Below are 10,009 nucleotides of genomic sequence, written 5' to 3'. Positions count from 1 at the left end.
TTTTATGAAATTATATAATATGTATATTCGGTAGGTCTTAGAATCGGTCGTAATCTGTTTCATATCCTTGAGTGATAAGGGGAGTTCCCCTAACATTTTCTAATGTTAGGTGGGGTTGTGTGTACATAACGTACTCTATAAGACTACGAATACATACAGATTTAAAAAATTATGACCAAAATCCATCAACAAGTTCCAGCGATATTAATCGCAGCATATGTTTGCAGAATCAGTTTCATTTTTTGAGTGCACGTATTTTAGTATTTCCCCTCCACCGACCACGAATTAATTCCCTTCGGACGCCATTTTTAAAGCTATATTAACCACTCTGTTGAGGTTCAAAGTTTACTCAAACTTTTACACATAACCTATATATCTTCAACTTCAAAATGGCTCTAGTTAGGTTGCTTAATTGCTATAAACAAAGTAGCCGTCAATTAAATAAAAAAAAGTGGCTAACTTTGACCGTTATTAACCTAGGCGAAAAGTTTTTTTTGAAAATTCGTATAAAAATACTAGTTTTTTAAATTCCATTGTAGTTTTAGCCTACAGTCAATATTAACAAAGTAATTCAAATTGTTTATAAGCCAAAAATGACTCTATTTTAGTAAAATGTTTTTTGAGTGATACAAATGACTTTTTTATAATTTTTTTAAATGCATTGAAAATATGACTATTCTTCTTTCATGTTGTTTTCACAGAATTGCTGTATCATTATTATTTTCTGAACAATAACATTGCGAAAAAAAGTCTATGGGATAAACAAATTGATTAAAATTTAAACTAATTGACGCATCCTCTTAAAATTTTTTGTGTATTGTTTGACTCAACTTTTCATGCAATATAAAAGTAATAAATTCATTTTCGCAAAAGTTATAGCAAATTTTTTATTTTCGAAATTTTAGTTTTATTTTGCAATATCCGAAGCAACAAATAATCGGACCAAAATTCAAAAAAGGTATTTTAAACCTTAGCTCATCTACTAAAAGAAACATATATTATAAATAAGACATTTAATTACCCTATTTTTACCTGTAGCGATTTAAACGAAAAAACTCTCATTTTTGACCCTTATTTGTTAATAACTAAATTTCTCGTCCAAACTGTGACGGGTATTTTTGTATTTATAATGTATTAGGTATATAGTACCCAAAAAACCCATTTGCAACCTGGCTGCTCAAGTGTCCCGAACATGGTATATTTTTGCCTTATTTCCCTGGTGTATAAGACTAACAACGAATTTGAGCAGCTCCAGGTAATATTAGAAAGCAAAATCGAAGGTAAAAGGGGTATAGGAAGAAAGAAAAAATCTTGGCTCCGAAACATCAGAGATTGCACCCACACAACAGAGAATGACTTAATTAATCAAGCCCAGAACAGAGAGAAATATGCCATATTGATCGCCACGACGGCCAAAATCCCAACACGCCAGAATCCCGACACGCCAAAATCCCGACAACTTAGGAGGAGGAAACTCTAAATATTGTTAGATTGCTGTCTTTATTGGCTGCAATCAAGTGCCAAAACATGATCGACTCATGGAAATTCTGAAAACTAAAATCCGAGATGAAAGAGATTTAAGACTAATATCACACCTCTGTTACAATCAGCGAGCAATAGTAAGAATTGAACAGGAAACATCTGAAGAAATGGAAATAAAGAGAGGAGTCAGGCAAGGCTGCATACTATTACCTCTATTATTTAACGCTTATTCTGAAAAGGTAATGCGAGAAACTCTGGAAGATGAAACAGTCGGCATAAGAGTAAATGGAGTCTTAGTTAACAACATCAGATATGCAGATGATATAGTAATAATAGCCGATAGTTTACAAGACCTGCAAAGACTCATGAGTAAAATAGTAAGGTGTAGTAGAGAGTACGGACTCTCTCTCAATATCAAAAAGACGAAGTTTATGAAAATTAGTAAAAACAACCATAATACTAACGAAATCTTGATAGTAGAGGGCCAGCAGATCGAAAGAGTAAAAAAGTACACTTACCTAGGAACATTTATAACAGAAAATAATGACTACACTGCAGAAATCATAGTCAAAATCGAAAAAGCACGTTCTAATGAAAATGAAAAAGGTCCTATGTAGCAGAGATTTAACATTAGCTCTTAAAGTACGCCTAACAAAATATTACGTATACAGTGTACTATACTATGGAGTGGAATCATGGACGTTAAATGTAGAGACAATGAGACGACTTAACGCCTTTGAAATGTGGACCTATAGAAGAATTATGAGGGTTTCCTGGGTAGATAGAGTTACGAACAACGAAGTACTGAGAAGAATAGGTGAAGAGAAGGAAGTTGAAATTACAATTAAAGATAGAAAACTACAGTATCTCGGACATGTGATGCGGGGCGAGAAGTATGGCATCCTATGACTCATAATGCAAGGAAAGATAGATGGCAGAAGAAGCATCGGAAGAAGACGAATGGAAAGAGAATGGTTTGGATGCAGCTCAAAACAACTATTTAGAGTTACTGCCTCAAAAATTAAAATAGCTATGATGATTGCCAACCTCCGTAGCGGAGATGGCACCTGAAGAAGAAAAAGATCAAGTGCCAAATGGATAGCTTCATGTAGGGATTTTCCCACCAGAGTCTGAATTTGGTCTGCTCAGCGGGTTGAAGATCTTCCTCTTGATCTTCGGCCTTCTACCTTTCCTTCTAATATTAATAGTTCCATTTGCATGGGTCTTCTGGCTATGTATTCAAGATTCTTGCACCAGTTTGTAGGTACAGTGGAACCCCGTTAACTCGGATTAATTGGGACCGCGGCCAATCCGGGTTATCGAAAATCCGGGTTAGCCGGAGAAAATGGTAAAAATTAATAAAATATGGTATGCTTACAGATAAACTCCGTTATAATTGTCACACAGACACTGGTAAACCACGTTCGCATTCCACACAAAACCATACATACAAAGCGTCGTCAAAAGTCTGATTCTTAGCTTTATTAGCTTTGCACCGATTGTCCAAACTGTCTTTTGTTATCATTTTGAAAAAAAAAATTCTTCGATTTTAGTTCTATTTTTCTTCCAATCCGATACTGTAGATGTACCGACACCATAATATAGTGCTGCAAGATTCACCTTTATCAATTCTACTTAATGCTTCTAGTTTCTTTCCCATTGTCACTACAACATTTTTACGTTTTGTTGCCCTTATAGACAAAAGATACGCAAACACAAAATCTGAATAAATTTACGAACGATTACAAAACACGACTTTACTACACACAATACCGTCTCTGATGTTATGTTATTTAATAACAGTGATGACTAAGACCATTGGTAAAAAAAGAATTTTAATAGTCTTTTCTAAACAATGTTTCAACTAAGACAGTTTCAAATAAAGGATAATACAGGTGCCTGTTGTTTTCGACAATGAATGTGGTGTGCCATGAGTCATTTTTACTATGGTATATGTAGTTCAATCCGGTTCCATTATCTCTCAAATATTATATTACATAGAGTTGGTACAAAACCTCGTGAACCTTGAAAATGCGTATGTATAACCGAAATAAAATGAAGCCAAAAACATACGACTATTTTATTTGCTGCGAATTGCGCGACAGGGTCCCATCTGCACCCTGATATTTTCAGTAATGTCGGATTCATCAATCGTTTCGTTCGTATATTGACGTCACCAAATAATGAATTAGGTTCACGAGATTTTGTAACAGCAATACATTTTTATTGTTGAAATGTTTGTCTGATAAAAATCGGTCCGGGTTAGCCGGAGTTCCGGGTTATCGGGAGCCGACTTATCGGGGTTCCACTGTACATGTATTGATATCGTTTCGTATTATTCCGGTAACAAAACAAATTTGCTTGCAAGGCATTATACAGGGGTGAATGGAAGCGTTGTATTTTCTCCTAACTTTAAAAACTTCTGTGGAAAAATGGAATAGCTGGTTTTGTTTCATACTCCTTTTGTATTATCCTGGAGGAATTACTAAAATTTTGTTTTTTGAATTATCCGAATATCTCTTTTATTGTAAAAACTGTACCATTTTTTGTAAATAAAAACTGATTGACTCATAAAATAGAGGTTGGATTGATAAGATTAGAATGGCCCGCATGCAGCCCAGATCTCAATCCTATTTAGAATTTATGGGATGAATGGAAAAAAAGCTATTCGTCGTCATCCTAGGCCTCCAGCAAATTTGGTACAGTTATGGCCCTGGTAGAGGAATATCGGGCTATTCTCCAGGCAAGGGTAACACATCTTTATTCGATACTAAACAGATTGCGCGCAGTCGTTGCTGCAAGAGGTGGACATACCCGCTATACTCTGGGCTAATTAGCAAAATAGAAGGAAAAGTTATTTACCAGCAATTTTATTGCTGGAATCGAATCTTATGATTGTATATATTAATAATATAGGTACCTACGCAAAGTCCGCAGATGGTGTGCTACTTTTTTATAAACAAAATGGCGCCCGAAAATCGTGTTTTTTTCAATTTTTGCTCAATTTTTGACATTTTTAGTTGCTAGTATAAGTGTGTCATCTGCGTATCTGAATCAAAAGTCTTTGTGTAATCTATTAAATACAGCAGCATTAGTCGAAGCAATAAAGCACTGAACCTCCGAAAAAAAAAGGACAAGACGGATCTTAATAATTTATTCTTTTTGCATTCGATTCGTGAATGCGCCAGGAAACTTTGTGAACCGGAGCCATGATATAATATTGAAAAACTGCATACAAAAAATCATTCTTAAAGTGCATCTCAAACAGACAATAAAAAAATTTCAGACCTCGTCAATTATCGGCGGAAATGAGTCCAATTTTGTTATTCGGAGGTTTTTGAGGTCGCTGAAAACGAATATGACGTCAAAAGTGATCTCCGGAGTACCTGGTGCCCAGGGTACCTACTGTGTAACTCGTCTTGTGGAGTTTTCGACAAATTCATTAAAAATTAGTCAAAAATCATTACTTGGGGGTTTTTGGGGTCGCTAACGACGAATATGACATCGGAAGCCATCTCCCGAATACCTGGTGCTCAGGGTACCTACTTATTATGGAGTTTTCGACAAATTTATTAAACAATTAGCCAAAAATCGTTACTCGAGGTTTTTTGGGTCGCTGACGACGAATATGACATCTGAAGTTCTCTACGGAGTACTTGGTACCCAGTGTACCTTCTGTTTACCTTGTTTTCTGGAGTTTTTGGCAAATTTATTAAAAAATTAGTTAAAACTCATTACTTAAGGGTTTTGGGGTCTCTAGCGACGAATATGAAATCGGAAGTGATCTCCGGTGTACCTGATGCCCCGGGTACCTACTGTTTATCTCGTAACTAATGATGTTTGACTAATTTTTTAATGAATTTGCCAAAAACTCCAGAAAACAAGGTAAACAGTAGGTACCCTGTGTACCAGGTACTCCGTAGATCACTTCCGATGTCATATTCGTCGTCAGCGAACCAAAAACCCCCCGAGTAATGATTTTTGGTCAATTTTTTAATGAATTTGCCGAAAACTCCAGAAGAAGTAGGTACTCTGGGCACCAGGTATTCCGGAGATCGCTTCCGATGTCATATTCGTCGTTAGCGACCCCAGAAATCCCCGAGTAATTATTTTTGACTAATTTTTGAAGTTATACTTCTTTAGGCGCGATTGGGAGTGAATTTTTATTATTCTACGCGCATGCGCACACAGACAGTATGTGTTGCTAAATCTTTCAAGTTATGTATATGTATATCAGTGCAAAAAAAAGGTGTGAAAAGAATATATTAGTGTTTTTAGTAAATATATTTATTATAATTTTTGTGTCTTTGAATTTGTCTTGCTCGGGAGTAAGATAAGTATTATTAAAACATTTTTATATTTACATATTATACTTCACTTCGTCTGTTTGTTACCGTGAATTGTCATTATGTCCGAGAAACTGTATAAACAGAGAGGTCGTAGCGTTATTGGTAGAGCATTCGGCTACAGATCGAGAGGTCTTGGGTTCAAATCCGGACCATTTCTATTCTTTTTTTTTTGGGAAGTGGTAAGCATTAAACTTAGTTTAATATTTAAATAAAATAAACTGTTGATAAAGTGAAAAGTTGATACTAAAGTATATTTATTTCGTTGAAATCATACACTGTGTCCGTAAAGTATGGAACAAATTCTTTTTTAGCTAAACAGAGCATTTTAAGAAATAATCCTGAAACACGTCGATTTTTGATTTTAATTTACCGTATTTTAAAACAATATTCTAATATACAGGGTGAATTACTTTCGAGTAATGACGTCACCGTCATTTTTTTTAAATGGAACACCCCCATTTTGTCTCAATTTTCGGATTACTCTAGCTGAGCTGATTCCAAAAATGTATCACATGTTGATTCAAATTGGTACAGGGTGGACAAAAATACAATAGATTTGTGTGTATTCATACAGTAACGCTTTAGTTAAATTAACAATATTTTCAAAAATACTTATTTTATTTTTGATATTTTAATTATATTTTAATTTTAATTAATTTTTGATATTGTTTAGTTGAATATTTTAATTTAATATCAAAAATTAATTAAACTTTAATAATATGAGCATACACAAAACTATTGTATTTTTGTCCACCCTGTACCAATTTGAATCAATATGTGATACATTTTTGGAATCAGCTCAGCTAGAGTAATCCGAAAATTGAGACAAAATGGGGGTGTTCCATTTAAAAAAAATGACGGTGACGTCATTACTCGAAAGTAATTCACCCTGTATATTAGAATATTATTTTAAAACACCGTAAATTAAAATCAAAAATCGACGTGTTTCAGGTTTATTTCTTAAAATGCTCTGTTTAGCTAAAAAAGAATTTGTTCCATACTTTACGGACACAGTGTATAATAGAAGTATAACTTCTTACGTGCGTACAAAGTACACACACATTCTTTTTTAATAATTTTTTTGCCGAAAACTCCACAAGAGAGCTAAACAGTAGGTACCCTGGGCACCAAGTACTCCGAAAATCACTTCCGATGTCATATTCGATGTTAGCGGCCCCAAAACCCTCCGAGTAATGATTTTTGACCAATTTTTTAATGAATTGTAATGACGAGGTAAACATTAGGTACCCTTGGCAACAGGTACTCCGGAGATCACTTTTGACATATTCGTTTTCAGCGACCCCAAAAACCCTCGAGTAACAAAATTGAACTCATTTCCGCCGATAATTGACGAGTTCTGAATTTTTTTATTGAGTGTTTGAGATGCACTTTAAGAATGCATTTTTTTAATGCAGTTTTTCAATTTTATATCATGGCTCCAGTTCACAAAGTTTCCTGGCGCATTCACGAATCGAATGCAAAAAGAATTATTAAAATCCGTCTTGTCCTTTTTTTTTCGGAGGAAGGCCGATTTTAGTGCTTTTATTGCTTCGTCCAGGGCCGCGCCGTCCACGTGTGCAATGTGTGCGGCGTACACAGGCGCCAGCAATTAAGGGGCGCCACTATAGTTGTTACAAAAATTTTACGCAGATCAAAACAACACTTACCCATTTAACGAACTTGCATATGTCAACTTCAAAGGTAAGTAAATTACGTATTGATTTATACAATCTGCATAAACAAGGAAAATCCTGTAAAGACATGCAGCCATCGATCCAGCAGAATTTATGCTTTAAAGCCATTGCACAAAAATTTGATAGAAATGTATGATGCTTTATGTGATATAACACATTCGAATTAATTTGATCTTAATTCAAAATACCAAGATATTTAGGAGATAAAATATCAACATTTACATTCATATGCTCTGTTCACATATAGGTAGGTATGGGGTACACCGTCAAAATAGCCCCGTCAAAAAAGCTCCGACAAAATAGCCCCGACATAATATCCCGCACACAAAATAGCTCCGAAAAAATAGCCTGCAGACAAAATAGCCCCGACAAAATAGCCCCGACAAAATAGCCCCGACAAAATAGCCCCAACAAAAAAGCTCCCTTTAGAATTCATCATGAAATAATTCCTTAAAAATACATTTTTTCGGAAATGGTAATTATCCCCTATTCAGATGTTTATCTTAACCACATTAAATAAAAATTGTCTTTTCAGAGAACTCGAGTCCTGTCTTCCCTGCCTCTTGGAAGTTGGAACATTTAAGTTAAGCAAAAATCAATGTTTATTTATGATATAAACATTTTTTCTGTTTTTCGGGCAACAGTAAAATGCCTTTTAAATTAAATAAATTAAATACATTCTTGCTTTTTGTCAAATAATTTAAATTAAAAAAAGTTTTTGGACACCTTCTATAAATAATTATGTAATTGTTTATAAGGGGCTGTTTTAGCCGGGGCTGTTTTGACCGGGGCTATTTTGTGTGCGATCTATTTTGTCGGGGCTATTTTGTTGGCGGGCTATTTTGTCGAGGCTATTTTGTGTTCGGGCTATTTTGACGGGGCTTTTTTGACGGGGCTGTTTTGACGGGTCACGAGGTATGGTATGGAAGTTCTGATGAAAGTTAACTTCGTTAGCAAAGTTTTACAATCAAAAACAATGAATATGCAGCCTACCTTAAATACTTTACAAGAGTTAAGGACGTAGGCGCAAAATTTCGCGCCAATGTGTTTTAAATTCATTTATTTTTTTTTTTCAAATTCTAAAAACACTAATAGGTGTTTTTAAAAAATTTAAACTTAGAATGAAAGATTGCATTATTACCGAGGGCTGAAAGTCCCTGAAAGCATGCGTCTATAATGTTAAATATTTTATTAGGTTACAAGGATAAAAAAAATTGTGATTTATAATTTCAAATATCTCAAACTTTTTGGTTATTGTAAGGGACTTTCTGCACTCGGTAATATGTAATCTTTCATTCTGCGTTTAAATTTTTTTTAAATTCTTATTATTTTTCTTATAATTAGAAAAAAATTAATTCATTTAAAATACATTGTAGCGAAATTTTGCGCCTACGCCCTTAAAACAATTCTTGCTCTAGTTTCAGATAGATAGCAAATTTAATGATATTATTACTACAGCAAATGAAACTGCAGAGAAACTGGATGTGGAGCCCAGTTTTCAACCAGACTCACAGTTCGGCGTCGGAATAAAAGCAAACAGTTCGATTACGAAAATAAAGACGAACCGGTTGTGTATCCTAAAATGTCATGTAAAGTTCATTTCTTTTATTGTGTTCTCAACCAAGCATTAATTTCAGTAAATGAAAGATTTTCCATATTGTAAAATCCTGTTGATTCTTTCAAATTTTTATATAATTTAAACAACAGTACAGCGAACACTCACAATTAAAACTTTTGTCTAGAAATTTGTAAAAAATATGAGATTTAATGAACTGAAGACGCGAAAAGTAAATTTTTTATAAAATTTCAAGTTTTCATACCTATTCCACCTATCTCTAGTTTTTTATGCTGTTATGCCAAAGATTTATTTTTACTTAATTATTTTAACTTTTTTAGTTATAATAAATAATTGTTCATTTTGGGCGCCATTAAATGTTTTGCACACAGGCGCTACCACGTGCTGGCGCGCCCCTGGCTTCGTCTACATTGCTATATTGTGTTCTCTAGTTGTTCTATTGACTGTCTAGTGTTCAATATCTAAAAATATCACAAGGAAAAATTCCTGTACTGGCTGTATACCATAAATCACAAAAAATAAAAACCTTATTTTGTAAAAGGTATATGTATTTAAAATCTCTAAAAGGGGGCTGTATCACAAAACGTTTTCGGAATCAATATTCCATCATCAGTGTTATCACAGGTTTACATGCTTTAAGCCACCAAAATGTACGGGTAAAAACCCTTAAATTGATTTTAAACAACTAGTTGTCACCTAAACTCTGCCATGTAAGGTTCTACCTACAATTTTCCAACCAATATGGTTGATGTAATGTGATGCCAGGGGTTAATCTGGAAATATTTTTAAACATCCTTCAAAATCAGATAACATAATGTAACCCCAACTGTTTAAAATCAATTTAAGGGTTTTTACCCGTACATTTTGGTGGCTTAAAGCATGTAAACCTGTGATAACACTGATGATGG

Source organism: Diabrotica virgifera, chromosome 8, assembly GCF_917563875.1.
Source record: "Diabrotica virgifera virgifera chromosome 8, PGI_DIABVI_V3a".
NCBI classification, from domain to species: domain Eukaryota; kingdom Metazoa; phylum Arthropoda; class Insecta; order Coleoptera; family Chrysomelidae; genus Diabrotica; species Diabrotica virgifera.
The sequence above is the reverse complement of the archived record's forward strand: the minus strand, read 5'-3'. Positions refer to the sequence as shown.